This window comes from Ambystoma mexicanum, chromosome 10 (assembly GCF_040938575.1).
Source record: "Ambystoma mexicanum isolate Mex_15411 chromosome 10, UKY_AmexF1_1, whole genome shotgun sequence".
Classification (NCBI taxonomy): domain Eukaryota; kingdom Metazoa; phylum Chordata; class Amphibia; order Caudata; family Ambystomatidae; genus Ambystoma; species Ambystoma mexicanum.
Window position 1 is genome coordinate 1159599088 of NC_090932.1, and position 26626 is coordinate 1159625713.

Sequence of the window (26626 nt, forward strand, 5' to 3'; positions counted from 1 at the left end):
CAATACTTGAGGACAGAATTCCATTATTCCACGTGTAGATGGGAAAAGTCATTATATACCTTCACTCCCAATTGAATGAGTTCACATTCGGTTAGAAAATAATCCCATGCCATGCCTCTGATAACACTAGTATATGAGGAATGGGGAATAGTGTTGCATGCATTCAATTCCGACCCCTCTGCACGATTGGGGTGGTAATCACCCCCAAGAACTATAGAGTGCTCATGACCCTTTGCAAACCAGTCCCCAAAAAGGTCAGCTAAGCTTGAGTGAATGACTTCCATCGTTACCCTGGTAGGGTTCCAATACATGTTTACCAATAGTACTTTTGATTGCAAAGTATTTGATGTGAAGTTAATGGCCAACAGCCCCTCAGAGCAATGTTCTACTTCTGAGGTTACATTTAAATTGGAATTGATCGCTATAACCAGACTCCCACTCGGTCGACCCAAGTCTGCTCGAGTGGCAGGGCTAGCATAGGTATGATAACCCTCCAAATCAAAATGAGTAGTTGACATTGTCTCCTGGAACATAAGAATATTAAAACCTCTCACAAACATTGAATTCCTTAAGAATCGATTCAGGTTAACCAGGCCACAAACATTCCATGATGATACATTCACATTAGAGAGGCTAGGGTTGCGTAAGACCCTGTCTAATTACAACAAATGTTTTAGGGCTGACTGGACCCATGACCAGTCTTGCCCAGCTTGCAAGAGATTAGAAATTTGGGCTACAGTAGAATCACAAGCAGGAACTGGAGTGTTTTGAGTTGGAATCTACCCCCCTCACATTTGCCCCTTGCAGCTGAAAAGCCAAGAATGTCTTGGCCTCAGCTAAGGATTTTATAGAATGTAGGTCATATCCCAATGTTTGAAGATTAGTCTGCTGCTCCCATACCAAGTTGGACACTATCTGTGTGAAAATGACATGCCATATGATAGTTATTCATTATTGGCAGTGTTATCAGATCTATGTCTTCGGAGTTCAGGGATCTCATAGAGGGAATCTGTTGGAACATTCCCAACAGTTTGCTCATATTTTCCCAGGTTAAGCCATTGATTTTACTGTTGGAAGCCCAACCTACAATCTTTGAGGTGTATCGTTCAGAGTTGAACTGCATCACCTCTTTAGATTGACAATTGCCCCCGTCCCTAGTGATCAAGACACGACTGTTCGATCTATTACCGCAGTTGCCCATCTATCCTTAGTAAAAGAGGTAATAGGTGTAAATGAGGGTCCCATCACCCCCTCACCGGGCATTGGCATCTCAGGACGATGAAGCAGGATTTTCAAAACATCAACTTTATTCTTTTCAGTGGACCAGGATACAGCATACCGCACACCAAATACATCTCTGCAGACTCCCAATAATTCTGAGCTCTCCCTCTCTTACATACACTCTAGGAAGGTGAGGTGATGGCATGATCAAGTACAACCCCTTTTGCCGCCTGTGATTAGTTGGCCTAAAATGGCATGATCAATGTACAACCCCTCTTCCTGCCTGTGATTAGTTGGCCTATCTGCCACTCAGAACTAGTCTAAACAGGTTTTACTTAGCTCACCCTTCATCAGTGGACTCTATATGAACTTTTATAAAAAAAAAGTTATCCATTGATGTCGACATGACCTAGCAAAAAAGCCACCATCTTAGAAAAAATGCACCATCTCAGAAATTGCCTGACCATGCCTGGCTTATCACAAAATGCTGGATCAGCCTATCCCTGGTCAGAATTTGCTGCCTGCTCTGTTTTGAATCTAGTTTGTTAGTAATTTATACTAAGCATATACTGCTTAACAAACCTTCTATCACACAAAACATTCTGACCCTGCACAATAAATCGCTCTTCTATGTGCTTTTCTGAAAAGCAGTACATTTCTTATTTTTGCAATATTTAAAGTTATTGATCAACCCAACAAGTTATCTATGTTCGGTTTGAGGGGGAGCGGCTCTATCCCCAATACATTCAGTTTGAGGGGGATATAGCCAGCTCCTGTACATGCCCCCCTCTGGATTGTATTTAGTCATCTACTCAATACATACCACAACACCCATGTCCACCCTCCTCGGTTTTCAGTGTACATACACATCTCTTACCTATCACCCTTCTCTATAAGACAGTTTTACTTCAACCTGAGAGGTATCCTAACCATTTCTACAATGTCAGTATTAACACATTTTCTCCAGCATGGGGTCTGGCATGGATTCACATGCTCATGAATATTCCCTGTCGTCAGGCTGGGAATCCTCGGTAAAGAAAAAATCAGTATCAGTTTCGTTTCTGAACTGTCTTTCTTAGAAATAACCAATCACTGGTCTCTGGGTCATACTGCTCCCAGCCAATGACTGCCCTCTCCCTAAGCCCCTCCCTTGGCAACCATCCTCAGATCTTTACCGCATGTTCAAGTGTTGGGAGTCCTCGTGCTATAACTCTCAAGCTTTTACTGCGTTTTGCGATTTTTCAAGGAGTTTAATCTAATTTTTTCGGTCAATCGAACCTCAAGCTCCACTGTTTCTACTTCCGACCCGTTTCGGAATTCTCTACGCCCCTCAAGGGCGAAGTTCTCATCGAGTTACGCTTTTGGTGGATTTCAGAAGACCGTGAGGCCTACCTCATGGACATCGCCCAGGACAAAGGAAACTCGACGCCCGGATCCAAGCTGTTGCGGAACTGCCCTGGATGCAGACTGCAGAATGTATTCAAGGAGGACGAACTTTCTAGATGCCTCTACTGTCTGAACGAAGACGAAACGCACGTGGAGAAGGACTGTGCATTTTGCAAGAACTTGTCGGAACGGACCATGAAGGATCGGCGTATCCGCCTCACCAACTTGCTGGAAGGAGGTGAGAAGAAGAAGAGGTCCGAGCAGTCTTCTAAGTCCTTTGAGGGCGCTCCGGCGACGGGGGCCCAACAGAAGGCTAAGCACTGCGAGTCCGCGGGCACCGGGAGCACCAAACGGTCAGGCTCCTCGGCTGCCAGGCAGGGCACGCTTTCACCGACGCCATCAACCACGAGCCAGCGCTCCGGCTTGGGAAAGAGGAAGTCGGAGAACCCGGGTAAGCTTCTGGAGAAGCCCCGGTCGATCCCGATGGAAACAGTCGAAGGGGAGCGAGGCAGTGACCCTCCCCCCAAGGTGAAGGCCTCAGGCGCGCCTAAGGTCGTTAAGGCCCTGATTCACCCGGCTAAGGCCTCTATCGAGGGAGTCGTGGCGGCCCTGGCGAAGCCTGTGGAGGCTTCCCCAGTGGAGGCGACCTCAGGGCCCAGAGTTTCCCTGCCACCGCGGAGGGAATCCTCTTTTCAGCCCATTAATAAGACCCCCGTCAGAAACCCGGTGGAAAAAGAGGGGGGGGGTGATAGCCACGGACACGGATTCAGCCTCTGAGGAGGAGCTGGCTGGGGTCGTGAAGGTCCTCAACAAGAAGTTCGAGGAGGTCCGGTCCCACAGGAGGGATCCCGACGAAGCGGATGAAGAGAGCGAGGGTGGCGCCAACGAGGTTCCCATGGAGGCGGAGGATTCCACTCCCCAACCGTCGCAGCCGGTACCCAAAGCCCCAGTACAACTCAGGAGCCATCTTGATGGCGATTCAGGCCTTATGTACGGAGATAAGGACCAGGTTGCCCATCGGGGAGCCCTCCAAACAAGCGGAGAAGAGTTCATCCCCCCGCCCTTCCAGTCTGCGCGGCCCTCGCAGCCTTTATCCCCTTCCCCTGATCTCAGGGAGGACACGGGAACGGAGACGGCCATGACGGGGACGGATGACGATGGTGGTGACGACGGGATGGACCTTCCATCACCACCACCTCCTCGGGCCTCCCCGCCCGACGAAATTGGCTCTTTCCACGCCATGATTGCCAGGGCATCCAAGCTCTTCTCGCTCTGCCCCGAAGAACAGAAGAATGAAGGTTTCCTTTATCAATGGCGTGAGGCCAAAAGGAAGACGGTCCTCTCGGTCCCGTTACTAGATGACATCTGGGACGAGGGGCTATTGCTGCTGAAGAACCCGTCCACGACTCCTGCCAAGAGAGACAGGTACGAGAAGAAGTACCGGGTGCCTGATTCCGCCCCTCTGTGCCTTAGGGCTCAGCCAACCCCGGATTTGGTGGTCTCGGCGGCGGCCAAGAAGAAGGCGGCAGGGGCTACGGCTTCGTCATCCACCTCCCCCCCCGGACGGCGAGGGGAAGAAACTGGACACCATGGGGCGACGGGTCATCTCGTCTGCAGCGATGACGATTAAAGCGGACAACGCCTAAGCGATTGTGGCCCGTTATGACAGGGAGCTTTGGTTTAAGATAGCTCCTCTGCTGGACTTCCTCCCGGATGACAAGAGGGCGGAGGCCCTAGAGATCCTGCAGGAGGGCGAGGTGGCGTCGGACCATGCCATAATGGTGGCCACGGACATTGCTGACACCAGTTTCCGCCAGTTGGGCAACAGTGTTTGTCTTCGACGGCGTGGTTGGCTCAAGGCAACAGATTTCCTTCAGGATGTGCAAACCAGAGTTTTGGACATGCCCTTTGATGGGAATAACCTTGGGGGTTTTGCAGCAACGACAGCCGCCCTTTCAGAACTCCGGAGGCAAGCAAGGTGCCTCCAAAGCATTTGGCAGCGGCTCCTCTACGTACCGCCAGGCGGCCCGTTCCTCGTCGCAAGAGGCCTACAAAGGACGCGGCAAGTCAGGAGGATCTCGTCGTAGCCAAGGAGGCCAAGGCGGCAAGGCCACTGCCAAGCAGGACTGACCCGGCCATAGCGTCGGGCCCCCACCTGAGCACCCCGGTGTGAGTCCAGCTAGCGAAGTTCGTCAGCGTGTGGGAGTCCATCTCCACCGACTGTTGGGTGCTGGACGCCCTGGCCGCGGGCACACACTCGAATTCCTAAAGAAGTGCCCCCGCATTCCTCCCATGGCCAGGAAGGAAAACCACGCCCCCCAGTTGCTGTTGGAAGTAAGGGCGATGCTGAAGAAAGGAGCCATCAAGCTCGTCCCAAAGAGGCTCTAGGGCTCCGGAGTGTACTCACAATACTTCCTTGTCAGAAAGAAGACAGGCGGGTGGCGACCCATCCTGGACCTGCGTCAGTTAAACAAATACATCAAGTCCCAGAAGTTCCGGATGGTCACCCTCTAGCATGTGCTGGGACAGCTGGAGGAAGGTGACTTCCTATCGTCGCTGGACTTACTTTCACATCCTCATTCTAAAAGGACACCGAATGTTTCTCAGATTCGTGGTCCAAGGGCGACACTACCAATTCAAGGCCCTTCCATTCGGATTGAAGTCGCCGCCCAGGGTATTCACCAAGTGCCTAGCACCAGTGGCGGCGCGGCTGCACCTGCAGGGGATCAACGTTTACCCCTACCTGGACAAGAGAACTCGCCGTCGAGCACACAGCGAAGACCGTCCAACTGCTCACAGATCTGGGATTCTCCATCAACTTCTCGAAATCCCACCTGGTTCCGTCAGAGGTCGCACTGTTTCTGGGAGTCAAGCTCGATACAGTGGCGCGATTGGCCTCTCCGTCGGAGGAAAGTACGAAGGCCATCCTGGGCAAGGTGCAGCGCCTGCTGGCCACAGACGTGGCCCGAGTGAGGTCCATCAAGTCCCTTCTCGGCATGATGACCTCATGCATCTACCTGGTGCGCCTGTGCAGGCTGCGGATGCGTCCTCTACAAGAGTTTTTCAACGCCCGTTGGATGCAAGCGGCGGGCAGCTTCGAGGACAAGATCCCGCTCAACGAGGTCTTCCGCCAAGCAAATTGGTGGTGGGGCACCCGGGCGCATCTGGCGGTGGGCACGGACTTTCAGACCCCGGCACATCAGGAAACGGTGACAACGGATGCCTCCCTGGAGGGATGGGGAGCGCACACCGGAGATCTCCACGTAAGAGTCCTTTGGCTCCCGAAGGAGAGGGCACTCCACATCAACGTACTGGAGCTCCGAGCCGTGTTCTGGGCCCTCAGGTCGTTCCTCCCGTGCCACAAGGGCAAGGTGGTGTGGATTTTAACCGACAACACCACCACGATCTTCTACATCTGGAAGCAGGGAGGCACCAGATCCCCAGCCATATCCAAGGAGGCCCAGGATCTGTGGCACTGGGTCGTCGCCCAGGGGATGTTTCTGGTGCCATTCCATCTGGCAGGAATAAAGAACACCATCGCCGACTCACTCAGCAGGGAACTGCGCTCGTGCCACGAGTGAGAACTGCGTCAGGATCAAGTATCGACTTTTTCAACGATGGGCCAACCCCCAGATTGATCTATTCGTGATGGCGACGAACTCCAAGTGCCAGAGGTTCGCCAGCAGGTTTCCCCAGCCGAGGGGCATGGGTGATGCATTCTCGTTCCCCTGGGATGGCCTGTTCCTGTATGCGTTCCCCCCCCCCATTGCCGTTGCTGCTGCGACTCATCAACCAACTCAAGAAGTCCTGGTGCAGGATGATCCTTGTCGCACCAGCGTGGCCGAGTCAGATCTGGTTCCCGGACCTTCTGGACTTGTCAGCGTTCCCCCCCCAGTCAAACTGCTGACGGACGCGGACCTTCTCTACAGAGAAGGAGGCGCCATCCTCCATCACGACCCGGGGTCGTTGAACTTGCAGGCCTGGCTCCTGCAGCACAAGAGTTTGGAGGGTACGATATCCCGGCGGACTGCAAGGAGGTGCTTGCGAAGGCCAGGGCATCCTCAACTCTCAAGTGCTATGGACACAAATGGAAGAGGTTTTCTGTCTGGTGCCGTCCACAGAAGATTAACCCTCTGCGAATTACGGCTGAAGATGCACCCCTCCTTCATGCCCAATGTGCCACCAGACTTCCATCTCAACGAGCAGTTGGTGTTGCCAGTTTTCTTCCCGTCGCCTGTGTCGCCGGCCGAGAGGACTTTGCACTCGCTGGATGTAACTAGAGCGCTAAAGTTCTACGTGGACCGCACGAAGAGTTTTTGGAAGACGTCACAGCTATTTGTGAACTTTGGACCTGTGAACCAAGGAAAGGCCCTCTCGAAGGCTTCCATTTCCAGATGGCTCTCCGGCTGCATCATGCACTGTCACCGGTTGGCAAACCGACCATTACCCGGCCGCCCGAGAGCCCATTCGACAAGAGCGATCGCTGCTACCACAGCGTTCTTGTCTGGTGTGCCCCTGCTGGACATCTGCAGGGCTGCTACGTGGAGGTAGACGCACACCGTCACGAGATTCGACTGCGTCGACCGGGATTCCAGGGAGGAGTCCAGGGTCGGCCAAGCAGTGCTTCGCAACCTGTTCGCCTGAAGGTGGGCCTGGTGAGGAGGTAAGAGTTGCTTAATGTTGAGTTGATGAAATGCTTAATGTTGAGCCTTGCCACCTCCCGTGGTTGTGCATGTGTGTACTGCTATGTATTCTTGTATTCATGAACATGTGAATCCATGCCAGACCCCATGCTGGAGAAGGAACACGTTACTTACCTGTAACTGTTGTTCTCTAGCATGGGTGTGGCATGGATTCAGATGCGAACCCTCCCGTCTACCCCTCTGCAGCTCTTCACTTGGTCCTACTGCCACTTTGTGTGCTACCAAATCTGAGGATGGCTGCCAGGGGAGGGGCTTAGGGAGAGGGCAGTCATTGGCTGGGGGCAGTATGACCCAGAGACCAGTGATTGTTTATTACTAAGAAAAACAGTTCAGAAACAAAACTGATACTGATTTTTTCTTTACCGAGGATTCCCAGCCTGATGACGGGGAATATTCATGAGCATGTGAATCCATGCCAGACCCATGCTGGAGAACAAAAGTTACAGGTAAGTAACTTGTTCCATACTCTCCTAGTCTAAACATGTAAGTGTCCCTAAAGAATACCTTCATTTACTTTTATCGGAACCCCACCTCCATTAACCAATTATCTTTAAACAAACTATATGCCTCAGATAATTTTACAACCACTATGAGATTTTAAGGGAGTGTCACTTCTTGTGGTAACCCACCAGCCCGTTCATCATATAGTTTTCACGTGTAACTTATACTACACATTTTTTCCGTCACTCCCACCCCACGATATTTTTCCTTGCTTCCATTGTCTTCCTCATGCCGATTTTCAATGCTTTAAATTCTTTCTTTTCACTGGTACATCTTCCACCCGACTCATCTCGGTTTGGCATTCCACAGACCGTCTTTGTCCCGTTGAGTTTGTCCTTTTTTGGGCTGCCGTGCAGCAAGTCGTTGGGCCCTTTCAAGGCCTGTCCTTTCACATTTTAGTGTCTCTTTTTTCCACACAGCATTCTGCTTCTTAGTTTATTTTTTTGTTCCAAAGTCAACACCATGGGGCATTTAGCTAGGGAACACAAGGATGGGGGAGTCTTTTACAGAAACATATTTATTTTCCTTTTGAACAAAGATTAGTGTAACTGGGCATTGGGTTGGGTTACTCAGTGATTTCTCTCTGCTCATAGGATCGGATGCTTTCAATCTCCTGAGGCATACAGGTCCCTCTTTGTTCACCTGTAATAGAAAGCTGAATGAGTTTCCTTCGAAAAATAAATATCACTATTATCAATACATTTCTTCTCAACCCAACCCTTAAACGCTCCTGCCTTCTAAACAGACTTCACTATCCAACATTTTTGAACATCCTTGCCTCCTAGAAAAAAACTTCATTAGACATTTTGGTTCTTTATATACCAAAGCTACTAATTCTCTCCCTTGTTTGTACATATTCACATTTACTTTCCTAAATGAGGTCTGCTTGCTGGGATCTGGTTTGTTTACAATAAAAATATTCAGTTGTGTCTATTTTTTAGGAAATAAACACATCTGCCTGTCTCATTTTTTCTGCCCTTATGTCTTCTGGGCTTGTTTCTTTCATTTACAAAATTATATATCCCTTCAGGGGACATACTTATCTTTCCCCTACATCGACATTCTCAAATGTAAAGACACTTAAAACATTAAACAACAATTAAAAAGGCATGTCGTTGTCTTCTCCATCTCCGAGGTGCATCCGTAGCAGAAGAGGGCATCATTCACAGGGATCCCTGTTCTCTGTTGAAAATCAAAATAGAGACAAAAGTCATTTGGGTACTGGCAAGGGGGGGTCAAGTTTATTCCTGACCTAAACTTATTTCTCCTTTCTGCTTACAAAAAATGTTTTCTATATTCTTTTCTTTTTAAGCCCTTTTAACTTAAAGGCTTCCTCTGACTAGTTGGTGCACATACGATTTACAATAATTTTCTGTAGGCCTGTACACCTTTTGAACCTGTTCTTGTTTTTTTTCTCAGCTCAGCTGAACGGTTTTCGTTCTGCTCTGCTGCATGTGCTTCCTGCTTTTCCTTTGCCATCTTCCTTCCGATCGCGTTGGACCTTGGTCATTTTCCTTTCTGTGCTTTGTTTTCATCCTGTTGAGACAAAATAAAACGTTTCGCTGCACATTATCTCCTCCTTACCCCACTACACTAATCTAGCCTACCCCTGTTTTTTTAGACTATGACACCAATTCTTACTATGTGCCTTCTCATTTTATCATGAAACTACATTGTTTGCCTATTCTGAACATTTTCTATGTGTTTAAAATCTACCCTTGTTGGCATCCTGCCAACTATTAACATTTATAAAAGGTTACCCACCTTTTATTTGACGTTTTCTATGTCCTGCTTTTGTCTGAGGTGGCCATGCTTGCATCTATATGCTACTCTATCCACACCTGATTGCACCTATCTTGGGAAAAGATGGTGACATATTTGAAGACACTGTGTCTCTATCTGCCTCTTTTTCTGTTACTCACCTGGGTCCTCTTACTCTTAATAATGATTAACAGTGTGTCCACACCCTGTGGTGTGAACCAGTACTTCACTCTTTTTTTCTTTTCTCGTCTCCCTATTCACTAACACTTACCTGTGTTATAATATACTGTCTCTTCTCCTATTTAAGGCCATGCAGACATTCCTCCTATGTTCACACAAGGTCCATGATTTTCATCTGTAACATAAACCAACATCATTATAGACACTCAAAAAATGGTATTTTACTAACCCTTGTATGTTCTTCTTGAATTGGCTCTGTACAAAATTATCCTTGTCCGGTTAACCCAATTTTTGGTCAACCATACCACTTGCATAATTCTTATTTATTGCACTGCACAACTTTTTCAATTTTGGCCTTTACTGTTCATTGATGCAGTTTATTTTTTCAATTTAGAATTTGTGCTTCTTTTTATGTTCCCTGTTGATTTAATATCCATGCCATCATTCATCCAATAATTTCTTCATTCATTTTTCCTTTCATTCATTTTTTATTTATTTCATCCAAATGACGTCAATTTTTTAAACTGAGCTTTTATCCTATACTGTTTAAAATACATTATTTATTTTCACCTTCTCCAAATTAATTTTTCTGGACACATGCCAAAAAGGCCCAAAGTCCACCTGACATTTTGATACTCTCTCCAAATGTTTCTAAATTTTTCAGTAAATGCTGCTACATTATTGCCATATATACTAAAATGTTTCATTTATTTTAGTGTGTGATGTTCCTAAAGAAAGCACCACTTCATTCCCCATTAAGCCCTACTTAGATATATTGCCATACGTAACGTTAATTAACCTACACCTTTTTATGAGAACCATTACTGTCCTCCATGATCCATTTTTATTATTCACTCCTTGATCATTTGTCATGTTTCCTTACACTATGGCTGCTTCTAATTTTATGGGGGTCCTCTGTCCCCCCTATTCGTTCATAAATATTCGCGGTCTGAGACTAATTCACCAGATTCTCTCACCACTTTTCCACTGGGTGTCACAGCTAGATGCAAAACTGCGCTTTCATTACAACAATGAAACCTCTGCTCCTACCTGCCCTCTCGAGAATTTGCCATTTCTGCATGAATCCTTGGATTCTACACATGCATGCAAGGTGCCCTGACCTACCGCATGTCCAACATGCAGGAGGTCTCCTATTTTGCCACTCCTGCATGTTTTGAAACACATCTGGGTTACACTGGAAATGTCCCTGATTTTCTGAAAGCCTCTACCTCGGAAGCCTCTCCTACCTTGTGGTATGCATCGATTTTTGCCTTGATTAATACTGCCTTTGGTTATTCACCTGTAGTTCACTGTAAACCTGACCCCTCGCCATTGGTCAACATCGCTTCTTGGTGTATTTTGACAATTTTTTTGCACTACGTTCACCTTTACCTTTCCTAGCATCATTTTTCTTTCCATTCTTCTCTTGCAGTAATCTACAATAATGCGCAATGGTCAGCTGAATTCCTGAACATGGCTTTGCTTCTATGGCCACCAATGTCTTGGGCTACTTCTGCACCAGATCTGTCAGCCCTTGGCATAATATATGGTACAACACAGGTATAGATTCTTCCCAAGGCTCGCAAGCCTCCAGGCTACATCCCTCCTGAAAATTCTAACTGTAGATAAGAGAATCATCCCCTCCCTGCATCTTTTTTTGTCCTTATAGTTCCCATATCTGACGTGTCCGGATACAGCACTCCATGCGCTTTCCAGACTGCCGCAATACAATTGTTAAACTGTGTTCCATCATGAGCGGTGCTCAAAGCGGTAATACTCGAATATCCTACCCTTGACCAAATGTCATCAGCCCTTTTTCCCCCCAAGAATAGCGGCTAGAACACTGTTAATGTCTCCTGTAGCTAATGTGTCTCTTCCTGTCATTTTTATAGTTCATGTATCCATTTCCCAGCGAAAGAATTATACTGTAAAGTTTGCATCCTAACTTGTCCTTATCCATCTGTGGTCCTGGTACATGTTGTGGCCTCGCCCCCGCCTTCTTACAAAGCCTGCTTAACAGTTAATTAGTTACCTGCGATGCACTCGCTTGTTTGTGATTAGTGACTTTCCCCATTACTCCTGAATATTTTGTCTCAAGAGTCAGATTTGACCTTCGCAAGCTTTCCCTGGAGCCGGCACAGAATGTGCGATATCTGCCACATTCTTTTATGGCGATCTCCCTGTTACGCCCACGTGTTCCCAAACCACTTTCTTATCCACTTCAAACAGTTGTTGGTTATATCCGCAGTAAAATATAATTACTGTTCTTTATTCTCGCTTGCGTACTGCAAAAATCTCAGTATTTCTAAATATAAATACGCAGATTTCTGCCCTTCCTAGTTTTCCAAAAAGGACCACATATTCTGTCAGCAATCATTTTACTGTAAAATGTTCTGTGTATTTGTGGGTGTGTGCTTGCATGTGTGCGTGCGCGTTCTTAAAGGCATTGTCCATGGTGCACAGATTACTTACACTTCCATAAACTTCATGTGTACCTTCTTATGTGTGCGCGGGTGTGTTCTTTCTCATGTCAGTGCATCTTCATGAATGCCTCCCATTGCATGCATCTGCATGAATGTCTTTCCATTCGTATGCATCTGTATACATACCTTCTCATGTTCAGGCTTCTGCATGCTTTCTTTCAATGCTCACTACTTCCGTTATGCTAAAATATAAAGATTTCATTTCCACATATATTTATCACATTTTGTCAAATAACAAAAATTGCCTATTGATCCATTTATTCTTTTCCTCTCCGATAGATATTTGTTGTGCCTAATCCAATGACCTTCACTAACATTTTGGCCTGCTTTTTGCTGCAATTTGCACACAAAAACACATTTTGAATCTTAGCTACACTTCTCAACTTGTGTGATTCTAGACACATTTTTTCCAATTCTGTCTCCAAATGTCCTCAAAATTATCAGACATAATATATGGCACTGGGAACATTGCTCCCTGGCTTGACACCTGTCTACTGTGTTCCAAATTTATTTAGTGCACATTTATAGATTTTACATATATTTTGCACTTCATGCTATCATTGCATGGCAATATTTCTCTTATTCTCAACTCCCGGTCATGGCACAAATAAAACCCATTTTTTTTAAAAGAATAAAATGCCTCATTCTCTTCTTATTTGTACTGCTATTTGCCACACATAAAACCAAATAACCTATGGGCATTTCTCAAAATGCACCCATCAGGAAACATTCATTGCCAGCTAGCATAACATGACCAAAGCACTGCCCTCACAATGCAACACAGTTAATGCAAAAAGTGTTCTAATAACATGAGACTTCCATCATTATTTTACCACATGATCAGTCAACATCCTACCATTTAAAAAACAGCTTCTGTAATTCTTAAACACTGTCACTGCGGCTTTCCCCCAGTCCACACATGGCTTTTAACTTCAACTATTCACTTCTCCTCAGTCTGAAAACATCAATTCTTTCACATTAATCATTATAAAGAGTTAACTTGCTCCATTCTCAACCACAGACTTCCCTCTCATCTGTTGAATTAACCATTATTCATTGTCATGTTTTTCGCTGCGAACATAAATTATCTCATCTAACTGCGTAGGTAATCTTTTTAATCCCTTAAAGCAAACACTATCCATTCTTCAGCACTGCACGGCTATCTTGGCAATCTGCCAAACTACGCACATCATTTTTCTTCCTTTCAAAAGAATATATTTTAGTCTCCATATTTCTCATGTGCTGCGGTTTTCTTAACTGTATTTGCTAAACTAGGAAGGCTTGTGTTTGCAGAAATACAGCTCTCTGTTTTCCATAGGCTACGCAGTCAGCTGCAAAGAAAGGCACATTTTTTTCACATTCTGTCAAGTTTCTATCTAGCCCAAATTTTTATCAACATACTGATGCGCTTTTTCGCTATCCAAGGTTAATTAGGTAAATTAACTTGTCTAATTTTGGCAAATACAAGAATTAACCTCGTATTTACTGGATTTCCTTTTTTTTTAATAAGGGTTCAAAGATGACCACTTTTTCAATCTCCTCTAAAAAATGTTCACTTCATATTGTATTTACCATAATTTTAAACACACCTGTGCACTTTTATCCATAGTGCATATTTGTATCCTATTTTCTCCATAATTGATCACTTTAATTTCTGGCAAGGTGCCAATTTTTTCTTAACTCAAAAAATACATTTTTTCTTAATTCCATAATATAAACAAATATACAGTGCACACATAAACACATAACACAACACATAAATACAATCTTGGCACACATAACAGTCCGGCCACATATATTTACTCGCCTACGCTCCTCGAGGCTCTCTGCCCCAAATAAATATCCCGATTGGGATGTAAGTCATTCTCTTTAAAACAGTTTTTAAACGAGTTTCGTAGCCTATGTCACCCAAAAATGGGACCCTAGATACGACTTCTCCTGTTACGATCTTTAAAAACACAGGTAACCTCGGCTTACTTTTTATCGTGGCCTCTCCTCACGATACTTGCTAATTGCTTGGCCTCTCCTCAAGTCAATTGCTCAATATTCAACACTTATTGTTTCTTAAGTTACTTTTACCCCAATCCCATTACTTCTAAGCTGCTATATTACAAAAAATATTGATTTACCCAAAGAAAATGTCTTAAGGGGTGTCCCCCACAAGTGGTTAACGTTGTTTCTGAAAGCTGTTCAAACAATAACTCCAAAATAATTTTTCTACAATGGTCTCCCAAAAGTGGTTAAATAATTAATTAAATATTTTTTTCTGAAGAAGTCTGAAAAAATGCCCCAATTTAATTTTTCTTGGAAGATTTCCAAATATAATTCGGAGGACTGACAAAAATGTGCCCTCTGCAACCCCCAAGTGTAAAGGCGCCCTCCCAAGGTCTCTCCTTATCACCCTCGCTCAGATTGACAGGTTCCTCAACCACGAACCCTTTCCTTTTTTTATCCCTACCCAGGGCAAACCAGACGGTATTTACTTTTGCCATCCAGTATTGATGATCGCACCCCAAGTTTACAGTGATCCAGCCCTCCTCCTGCATTGGGCTTTATTCATACATTATCTCCAGGTAAATTCAGTACCTCGAATGTGGTTACCACCCTTCTTTTGTACATTTACCCTGATCTACTCCTCTGGACACCCGGTGATCTGAGTGCCCCCCCCCTTTTTTGTCTGTTAGGCAGAAACCTGTGCAGTTCCCTTAGGGACCACTGCAAAATATTTAGGACTACAGGTGGTTGGCAGTAAACCCAATTGGCAGCAGTCTGTACCACTCGGATTTACTTGGTAGCTGTGGCTGAGCAGTCAGACTTCTCTCAAGATGAGTTAGGCAGTATATAGAGTTTACACAATAGGTACAGAGATACAGTAGCACAAGCAAACACTGACCAGAGCTTTGGTGTAAAAGTATACAATTATATATTTAAAGACACACTTGTAAATTACACTAGCACAAAAAGAGTTAAGTAAATTCAACACACAGTCACTATTACATATATACAACCCTGATAACATATTAGGCAAGTCTTAATGATAAACACCACTTATTTTCAGACAGAGGTGAGTGCTTAACATAAGATGGCACTCTAATAAGTTATAGAAAAGGGGAGGGAAAAAAGGCAGAGTTATGAAAGCACACAATTTCAATACTTTTCAAAGAACCACAGTGAGGCAGGTTAGGCAAAGTCTACTGGAGAGCAAGGAAGTTCAAATGCCAGGCCCACTCTTAGAGAGAGCAAGCAAAATGTGTACAGGATCACACAGTGGGGTTTTGCCCAAAGAGTCTTTGTAGATAGTTCACAAAAGATTGAGATCAAGTCAGGAAAAGTTAGTTAACGGGCCCCAGGCTAACCCAGATTATAAAGTCGAGGATTTATTGTCACCCCGAACGATCTGTCGCAAGGGAAGCCAGGTGGGACACAGTACCTGAAATGGGAAGGACGCTCCAGCGGGGGCAGTTGTTCCTGGCAGTGGGTGCAAGTCAGTGTTTCGTCCAGAGGAAGAGGAGGTCTCGACGTGGAGGAAAGATGAAGGTTGTTGCACTGCCAGGGAAGAAACCAGTCGCAGAGTTTTCCGGTTACAAGGTACTACCCTTTTCTTCGCGGTAGTGGTAAACCGTGGTATTCCGGTTGCTGGGGTGCTTGGCACAGGCAAGGCAGCCACGAGATGGTCCAGGAAGGCGAAAAGACGTGCAAACTGGTTATCCCCACCAGTCAAAGGAAGAAGACTCTCCGGACTGGAGATCTCCTCTGTCGTCGGGGAAAAGTGGTGAGACGGTTCAGCAGGGCTCCACCGGTGGTGTTGTCGTTGCAGGTCGGCTCGGCTTCTCCCTCCTTAGATTCTTTAGGTCCTGTGGCGACTTCTGAAGTTCCAGTCCCCAAAGCCTTGCTTTTATGCAGAAAACCCCCATTCATTCAGCCTAGCTGTCACTCAAACATGCTAAGTGGTGAGCCGGGCGGCTCACCACTTGGGCCAATGACACAAGAGTGCGACAACTCAGTCCAGGGTGCCTAAACCCCCTCCCACACCCCCTGTGGTACCCAGACATAGTGGCACCACTTTTGGAGGCTTCTGTGGAGAAGCCCGCCAAAAAGTGTAACAAAGGGCTCGACTTGGGTTGGAGTCACAGAAGCGAACACAAACGCCATTTTGGAACCAAGTTTCGGCAAAAAATACCAACCAGTGAATTTATATTAATTTAATAAACCGGCGGTATGTTCGAGGCTATTTTAAAAAGTGGTAGCCTCGAACATTGGGAAAATCCCATAGGAATATATTTACGGTCGAATATAAAAAGTAGTATCCACTGCCACCAGCCAAAACTCGGTCGGGGGGGGCTGGACAGTGCCCCCTCGAACAACAGACCCCGGGGCAATCGAATTTGCCCGACCAGTACGTCCACAATATGATGGTTTGTACTGGTTCTCTTCACAATTTAAGACTAGTAAAGCCAATGTTGACTTTACATGCCCTGGGAGACAGTAGTCAGTCCCAGGGTATGGAGTCTATGTTTGGGGGTCGCTACGACACCCCTGGGTTACTGCACGGAGGGTGCTGTGTAACCCACATATCAAAAACACATGAAGCCCTATGGGGTAAAGGAGCCCATAGAACACATACAAAGTCAAAGGAACACCTCAAATCATGTCTAAGAGTGGGAGAAAAAGAGTCTCACTCTTAGCAGGAGAATAAAATAAGCCCCAAAAACCCAGCAAAGCTAGTGGGGTACTCACTAGGTTTGGGAAATTAGCATTTACAGAGAATTCTCCCTAACACTGTCCACTCTAGGCTCGTGTCACCATGGATCTAACGGAACCCCAGCTGCATCAATAGGGGCCAGTACCTGCCCCCCTCAACCCTCCCGCCCACATTGCGGTAGCCTCCACAACCTTCGCCCATCAAGGCGTCTCCTACTTTTCCTGCTGGCCCTGCGATGAAACATCCCCGATTCATACACTCCTACTCACTGCACGAACAGTGGTGAGTTGAGTTGCCTTCTAGAACTAGACAGGACATGTTTATAGTATTTAGCTACTCCTTAATGACCTACCTGAGTAACTCGGTGCTGGTTTAACATTATCTCCCTACTTTGTTTACTCTCTTTGTCTCCCCTAAATAGAGTTTCCTAACTTTCTTTGGCCCCAGAAGAAGGCGTCCATCCACCCTGCCGAAACGTCAGCAGCACATAGACCCAGTACCTTCATGGGCTGCTCTTTATGCAGCAGTCATATTTCTAACATTCTACTCAGACGTAGGACCAAATATGAGGTCAGATCTCAGCCGGGCACAGGAGACCTATAACCATTGTCTCCCATAATTGTATTCTCATTCGTTGTTTTCTGTACCTAACCATATGGCACATTGCACCTACTAACAAGTTGTTCACTAAATATACAATCTGATGGTTTACACTACAAATTACCTGTAAACATGCTTCATTGAACTTTTCAACATAATCATTTGTGTGTTCATTACAACTATCATCATGTACTATCATGTGCATATATAAATACTTAAATATTGTGAAAAAAAGGGGGAAAAAAGCATCAGCCAATGAATAATAAAAAGCTGACACTTTTCACATGTGTAAGAGATGTGTTTACCAGCAGCGAGCGTGCTGTTTCTAACAATGGTTGCCCTAATTGTACGGGCATCCTGAATGGTCTAAAACCTGTTTGCACTTTAAATCAGTGGTGCATTCCTTTGAATCTTAGAGGGAAGGACAACCCCCTATTTATAGCCTCCCATGCTATCAGGTCTGTGAGTCCCTTATCTTTAGTGATGTGCAGGCAAATGCAGTTTGCCCTCCATCTCTCTCCCTGCCTCTCCCTCTCAGACCCCATAGCATGTTACCTGTTCTTCTAGGTTCATTTGTCTTGAAGAAATATCATCTTAATACTCCTGGCTCACCATGTGTAAATGAGGGTCCCGTCACCCCCTCACTGGGTATTGGAATCTCTGGGTCAGGAAGGCACTCTGAAGCACATCAGGACAATGAAGCAGGGTTTTCAAGACATCAACTTTATTCTTTTCAGTGGACCAGTATACATCATACCGCACACCAAAGACATCTCTGCAGACTCCCAATAAATCTGAACTCTCCCTCTTATATACACTCTAGGAAGGTGAAGTGATGGCCTGATCAAAGTACTACCCCTTTTCCTGCCTGTGATTATTTGGCCTATCTGCCACTCAGAACTAGTCTAATATGGAGCTGCTATCTAGCAATAGTGTAGGACTAGGCTGGGTTTGGCTCATGACAATGAAAGCCAGAGTATCATGAACTTCTTGTCCAGAATATAAGTTAAGAACCTCCAATGATGGATTCCTATCTTTTTCCAAAAAGACTGGTTAAACAATGTCCCTTATTCTTAACAGATCATACACTTTGTGAAGATTCTTCTCCATCATAGTAAGCTTAAGAGCGTTCCCAGTAACTGTATCTTTAATATATTTGTACAGTCTAAGTAGCAACGCCAGTACCAAATGCAGTGCAGAAATGGAGGCAGGCACCAAACAATCCACTTTAGGTAGTATCTCCTATTGCCTCCTGAGATGAATATTTTTGGGTGTGAAAAAGTTAGAATTAAGATGGTTGGGCGAGTTAAGCACCTCTCAAGCCGACCCTGATTGTGAGGAGAGGGCTGAATTGTAGGAACCATCCCGCTTCGTGAACACATTGGCCCTATTCGAAAACATCCATCGCCGTACACAACCTAACAAATGGTTCATCCAATATAATTGAATTGTCCAAAGTTAGGGGGAAGGTCACCGAACCAGCAACTAGAACTAAATGCCCCAACATGTTACCTATTTGCTCATCCATGTCCGTGTTGATGGTAAACTGGTCCGCATGTGGGGAAGGCTGAAGATTATTAACTTGTTCATCAGGACACAGGACCTGCGCATATGTAACCGCCTCACCACCCCCTGTGAGACCAGTTCGGTAACCACAAGGGGACGTGCAACAACTGGCCCTTGCTTGTAGAGTTGAGTGGCAGAGCCGCAAAATCGACCTTGTTGGAGTTGGAGCGTTTAGATAAATCTGCACAATTGGGGGCAACAATGGCAATGTGATAGAATTATAGAGTGCCAAGGAGTCTATAGACAATTTGCTGAATGGGGGGTCAGCGGCCCGATACTGCGAAGTGCAGCCGGCATAATGTAAAGATGGTTGGTAGAAAGCTGCTCTGATAAATCACCTTTTTATAGATCCGTAGCATCTGAGACACACGAGAAAAGACAGAACACTATAACTCATCCGCTTGCGGAATGAGTGTTTGTGATGTAGCCGCCTCCTCCGGAAAACGAATGCCAGCAATGAAAGACTCCTCCTTTCACGAGCCCAAAGAAACACAGTGCAGTGTGTCCACATGAACACACACAACATTCCAACTCACTCACTCTAGGTTGCATTAACTCAACCGCCAGAGAAGGATCAAGTCCACTAGCATACTTCAAGCCAGCAACTAGGTCTGCTATTTTTGACTCCTCAGAAATAAACTCTTTGGGAGGTTTGGAATGTATGCTAGTGTTACTAGCAGTGTCTGGTCCTAAATCTCATGTCTAGGGAACACAGTGTTGTAACTAGTGAAATCGATGCACGGTAAAATCCCTGTAGGGACAGCTAGGAGCAGAAAAGCAGAGGGGACACACCTGGGAGGTAAATCCCAGCAGGGCAAAATGTTGGTGCGACACAAGGGAGCAAATCCCAGCAGGTAAATCCAAGTGAGATACCTTGAAGTAGAAGGGAAGAAAATCACTGGGATACATTAGAGCCGGATCATATTTCTACACCTAAGTGCAGTATAGTATAAGATAGACAGGGCTTAGGAGAGCTGTTGTTTTGAAGGATAGGTGGTGGGGAGTGAACCTAAAGGTTCTAAGTGCTTTTTTGAATGTTTCTAAGTAGGGGGAGGTGTAGACTTCTAGATTAAAGGTTTATATGCTGAAAATACTTTTAGTATTTTTTTTGGGTTTCAGGGAAAATGACATTGGAAAACAGGCTTGTGTGCATTTTCTGATGGTTTGAAGTGTTTCTTTGAAGTAGTCAGGTGTTGGGACTGTGGGTTTTGTCTTTACCGCAGTGCATGTGCCTGGATTGTAGTTGATGCAAAGGTCTGGGGGGCAATGATATTTGTGGGCAAGTCATTGGTTGAATGTAAAAATATTTCTGAGGCTTGTGAATCTTTGTAGACTTGCTCGATTTCCATAGTCGCCCACATAGTGGTTGGTCTGGTGTAGTTAAAGTTGTTTCCTTCTAAAGTAAAAAGGTATCAACTGAGGCGTTCCTGTCACACTAGCATCCTATGTACACAAGTGTCCATAATCCTTCACGTCACGTCCTTAGTTTTTGTTTCCTGCCATTAGTTGATCGCATGCCACTAAGCATGGAAATATTTTTTTCATCCCCCAGATTCCTCAACCTAGAAATATTCTCCAGCATTGGATCTTTCATAGATTCACATGCTGTTTGAATATTCCCGGTTGTCAGGCTGGGAATCCTCTGTAACATTAAGGCAGTTTACATTTAAATTTGAAACTGCAAACACTTTAGTGTTCTTACTCATTTTGGGTCATATTGCCCCACGGCCAATAGGCAGGGAGTCCATTAACACCTACTCTGGAGGCCATCTACAGATTATTTACCACACGTTCACGTATTGGGAATCCTCTTGAAGTTCTCTTCTTCATTCGACGATCTACATACTTTTTCTTCTATTGTTATCTTATTTTCAAAGTCTCTTTTGAGTGCTTTCGTATTTTGGTGGTTGTGTTTTACATCCCTGGTGTGTCCATGTTTGCCATATCTTTGCCACTTCAGGATTGAGGCCTGTTGTAGGCTCCTCCACCCCATCATTGCTTATGCGTAGGTAAAGAAAAGTCTCTTCGAGGCAGGCTCCACCTATCACTTGAAGAATATCTAGGTGGAAGACCAACCTGTAGAGTGTCTACTGTGTATACCTGGTGTAAGTGTAGCCCAATATACAGGGGTACCCCTTAATTATACGGGTACTCCTAATAACACGTACACCAGACTAAAGAACACCTTTCTAGGGAAGTAAGGCCACAAGTCTATGTTGCAAGGATAACGCATGTATTCTTTACAGAAATGAGGATAGGAGAAAAGAACTCTGCTGCCTGAATGGTGTCCCTCAACCGTCCCATTCGCCAGCCGACTAACTGGAGCCAGACAGGAGCTTATATACTCTTGCTGTAGTTGCATCTCTGGATATGGGTGTGGCTCCATCCCACACTGTCCTGCTTCCATACAAGGGATGCTCCAGTCTTCCTCTCTTCATGGTCAGATTTCTGTTTAGGACATGCTACTTAACATATTGCTACCCTATGCAAGAATACACTGTAGCTCATGTTTTTCATCATGTTGCTACATTATTAACATTTATATATAAAAAACATTTTCCGATCATTCTCTCGATATCTCATTCATTCTCATATTTTTATCTGGTCCTGTAATCCCTTTTAACCCTGATTTTCATAATTCTGTATGTTTTGCATGAGTATGATAAACTCTCCTTTTAGCGTGCATGGGCTTTTGACAGACATCAGACAACTCCTGAGTTACGTGCTGCTCTACCAGAGCTAGCGAACACCACAGCAATACCTGTAGCCCGCAGGCCACATTCCTTTTGAGAGAGAGCCTGCTTCTACCGTGCTTTGAGAAAAACTAAATAGGATTTAACATTTATCAATGTATTCAGCAAACAGTTATTTACACCTTATATTTAAATAACTGCCTTCTTTTAGTGTCCACCCATGTCTGCATGTGTGATTATATTTGCATGAAAAAAAGCTTTCTCTCGGTGCTCCTCCTCTCCCCTGGTGTTTTGTAGTGCCTAGAAACAGTCAAAAGTTTTGCCTAATTATAAAGCACTTGGGAATGAAGGAAGGTGCTAGCTCCTTCCCAACATTCCCTCCTTTTGTTACTTCTACAGTAACTAACTCATTCCCACCTGACATATCTACAACCCCAAAAATATTAGTTTGAGTTTCGCTGTTTATTGTATGGCAACATGTTTTAGATACCCCAATTGATACCATCATCTTTGCACTATTAGGGACTGTATTAACACAACATCAGAGTCCCACTTGACACATGCAGAAGGGGACCAAGAAGATTATGATTCCAGGCACCAGTATTTTTACTGCTGCCCCCAACCATGACGGGACCCAATCAAAGGCAAGCTATAGCCAATCCATGTTCTGAACTCCACCTTCTTTCTTCATTTGAACACCTAGATTGTGCACCGCCTCGATGACGCGGGTTAGTGACCCATTCCCAGCATCCTGCGGGGGTATAAAAGTGCAGCAGCTGCTTGTACCCAAGGAGCCAAAAAAGATGGAAAGAAAGTATCTGCTGACCTAAAAAGTTGATAGGTATTCCTCTGAGCAGTGCGGAAGAGTCCTTTGAGACATAGTTTGATCTCTTCTTTCTTCCCCGCTGTTGAAATCTTCTTTTTTCTGGCAGCATACCAAATTCTTGTGTGATCTGCAAGTTTCTTTATGCTTCTTTAGGTGCTGGAGTGGCTGTTGGCACCTTGACAGGCTTTCTTCTCTCTTCAGGTGTTCTTCTGGGATTACTAGTAGCACTGAGTGCAGGATGGCCAGTGAACACTTGCTCCTCCAGCAGGGTGGGAAGGTACAAGTAGGTTCGTCTGCCACAAACCCAGTAGTAATCCATCACTGCTGCCGTACCTTTCGTCATATCAGGGATCACAAGTGTGGTTGCACTGTGTGTTTGCGCCAACAGGAACTGTTCCTTCATTGCTAAAACAACATTCATAGTCTGTCTCTATGTATTCGCGCTGGCTTCTCCATTGTTGCAATCCATGTCAGCCTTGTGATGTATTGGGACCATATTTGCACACACAGTCTCTACTTGGGCTATTGCTTCTCCGCTGTACTCGATCAGTCCATCTGCCGGGCACGTCATTGTGGTACCCTACCATTTGTTGACATGTGAGTAACCTCACAAGGAAAAATATGGTACTTGTAGACACTGGCGGTATTTTGTGTTGCAATTGCATAACGCTGGGTCTAGATCAATGCTCAACTGAACGCTGTGTGCCTGGAATGTATCCTTTATCCTTCATAGTGCAAGATGTATCAGACATTGTGCCTCTGTAATTGGGACTAGATGTGGAACTAAAAGCTTAGGAGCCCCTAATGCGTGCGGGATAAGTGCACACACGTAATAGCTTTCATGGATTATATTCCTTCCGGCAGTGTGCATACCAGAGTACCAGCTATTAAATGTTTCTAAATGATGGATGTCAGAAATGGCGTCAAAGCCCAACCCCTTATATAAATCATACGTTCTTCATACTTCCCTTTTCATTCGTCTACGTAAACTTGTAGGGGTGGCCGGCAAAAAAGTGAGACATTTTGTGATTGTGATTTTGTTTCATAGACCTAGTGATACTAGCATTATTTTCCAACTGTCCTCCCCCCATTTATATGGCCACCCTATATAATAGACATACTTTCATCCACTCCAACAACAACGACCAGTGTCATACAAAGCAATATAATACTTTAAAAGCATAATATATCCTAGAACAAATGACATTCTTATTAACATTATCCTTACATAACAGAGAGGTTTGAACATGTCGGTCAGGCATCCTTGCTTATTGCTGGAGAGGAGAAAAAAGGTTATCAAGAAAGAGAAAGAGAGAAAAAAAGAGAGAATGGGGAGGGAGAAGGAGAGGTAGAAAGAGGGGCAGGGAGAGGGAGAAAGGGGGAGAGGCCCTTTTCCCAGCAGGGCTGACCAGGTTCTGCACCTTCAAAAATTGAAAAATATTTTTAAAAAAACAAAAGAACAATAAAAAATGAAGGAAAAAAATGAAAAAAGAAAGAAAAAAGAAGAAAGAAATCAAGCGTGTGCCACTGCACACAACCCTGGCATGGATCCTTTTGAAATATATCTTCTTTGGCTAGGTACTTTTTGAGCTTTGCCTTGTCTCAGGTGCTTTCGGACATCCAAGAGATGCACCCAATATCTTAACTCCTTCACACAAATGGCAAGAGGAGTACAGAACACCACCTCATAAGGACCTTGAAACCTGGGGCTGATCAGTTCCCCAGGTAATAATGGTCCAGTTGTAATATGGGGAATGCTGTGTATGGAACTGTGGTCTCTGACCCATCAACATATAGTATGTCTCCTTCCGTCAGTGCATGAGCCATTCATCAGAGTGGCAAAATGAATAAAACTCCTGTGTATAGGTGCCATGCAAATAGCTTCTTTCAAGTCCTCATATTGTCTATTCATTGTGTCAGTCCATTCCAATTTACTTTTAAGTCCCCTGTCCTTCCCTGAGACTTTGTAACAGCGGCCTTGTGTAGACTGCGTAGTCTAGGATCCATGCCCTACAATAATTACATAAGCCCCGAAATCATTGCATTTCCTTGACATTACTGGGCCTAGAAGTGGTGTGTACTGTCACCGCCCTATCTTGCAATATTATTTCCCATTTGCAGAAATAAGTTCCCCAAGTATAGTGCCTCCTGTTGGCAGTATTGTAGCTTCTTTTTTATCTGCCTTGTACCCTTTGTGAGCCAGCAATTTCAATCATGCAACAGAATCCCTCCTGTACTGTTGTTCATTTTCACTACATACCAATAGATCATCCACATACTGGATGATTGTGCTAGGCACCCAACTTCAATGTAATCTGTACTGGGGTCACATCTCTCAGTAACCCAACATCATGTGGATTAACAGTCCATAATTGTGCTGGCACATATCGCATGTTCTCCTCAAATAATAAAGACTGGGTCACCACTGCCATCAGGGGGCACTGTACCTTCCTATACTGCACCATATCACCACGGGTATGCAGATTTCCAAAATTATCTCTCCATTTTGCTCACTGTTCTCAACTCCTCATCAGTCATTTCCTTCTATTGTACTGTTGGATCTACACATAGTACTGTGCGCCACTCGCGCCCATTCTGGTTTGTTCCAATCAGGACTACTCTTTTGTCTGACACTACTAGTCCTTGTAAATCTATTGACGGTATTGTCCCTGCCACCATCTTGGGTGGCACCATGGGTCGGAAAATAAAATCTGCCGGCACTCGCCAACATTTTGTCGCAATTTGAGGCACTGCTTTTGCTAACACCTTGATACCATAGACAAATATGTCTGGGACCATGGGAACCCCACGGACTACTGACTCCCTTGCCATTGCATTTATTATTACCATTGCTCGAGCTACACACATCCCTGGAGTGGAACACACTACCCCTTGATCTGTGAATGATATAGTTATATTTAGTTTACTGAGCAAATCTCTACCCAACCAGTTAACAGGGGAACTCTCTGAATATAACAAGGGGGCTTGTACTACCTTCCCTCCCACTTTTATATCCAGCTCATCATTGTATGGAACCGTAGAAATAGCCCCAGAGAATCCCTGCATGTCAAGAGTTTTACCTGATAATGGAAAGTTCCCCTCCATAATGCATGATTTATTTGCACCCGAATCTACCATAAATATAAATTAGTTGTTTCCCATTTCTGCCTCCAACAAGGGCTCCTCTTCAGAGTGTGCGGTTGTCAATAGGATTGGACACACGAGTGCTCTTTTTGAGCTATCCTAATCAGAATATATATTTGTCCCGGGCATGAAAAAGGGCTGCCCCTGTCATTTTATCTCCTTGGAATGGGGCGCCTGTTCCCCCTGCCATCCTGATCCACTGTGTTCACTCTCCCTGCTGTGGTTGTTGCCCAGGTTTCCCCTGCCTGTCAGCCCCATAAGGGAACTGATTTTGACCGCCTCGCCCAAATTGCTGTTGTCCCATTCCTTGAGGCCCTTGGAATCCCTGCCCTGGAGGTGATGGCCCATAATTAAATCCCATCCCAGGCCTGTTCCTGCACTCCCTTGGGAAATGCCCCATCTGCCGCAATACTAGCACTGTGGTGTTCCCAAACCTCCTCCCGGAGGCCCTATCCCCCCAAAGTCTCCTGCTCTTTCTCCTCGAAATCCTCCTCTTCCCATTGGTGCTCCTTCATACTGCCACTGTGGGTTGGGGGTACTGTCCCCCCCACCCCATTGTTCCTGTCCTCCTTCACCCCATAGTGCCACAATTGTGGCATTCACAATTTGTTGAGTGTCTCCTATCCTTTCCCCCTGAGCCGGTGCCGTCACTGGCACTTGGATGACAACCTTATTTAGTTTCTTTTCCACTAGTTTTGCCTCGTCAGTTTGCCGCTTCTAGGCTGTCTCCCTGTCCCTCTCCTTGATTCTCTTACAAAGGTGGATTATTAGACTCTGTATCTCTGCCCACCCTTTGGGTTCAATACCCACAGTTTTATCTAGTGCCTTCTGGACCTCTTTTGGTAATCCTCTCTTTACGA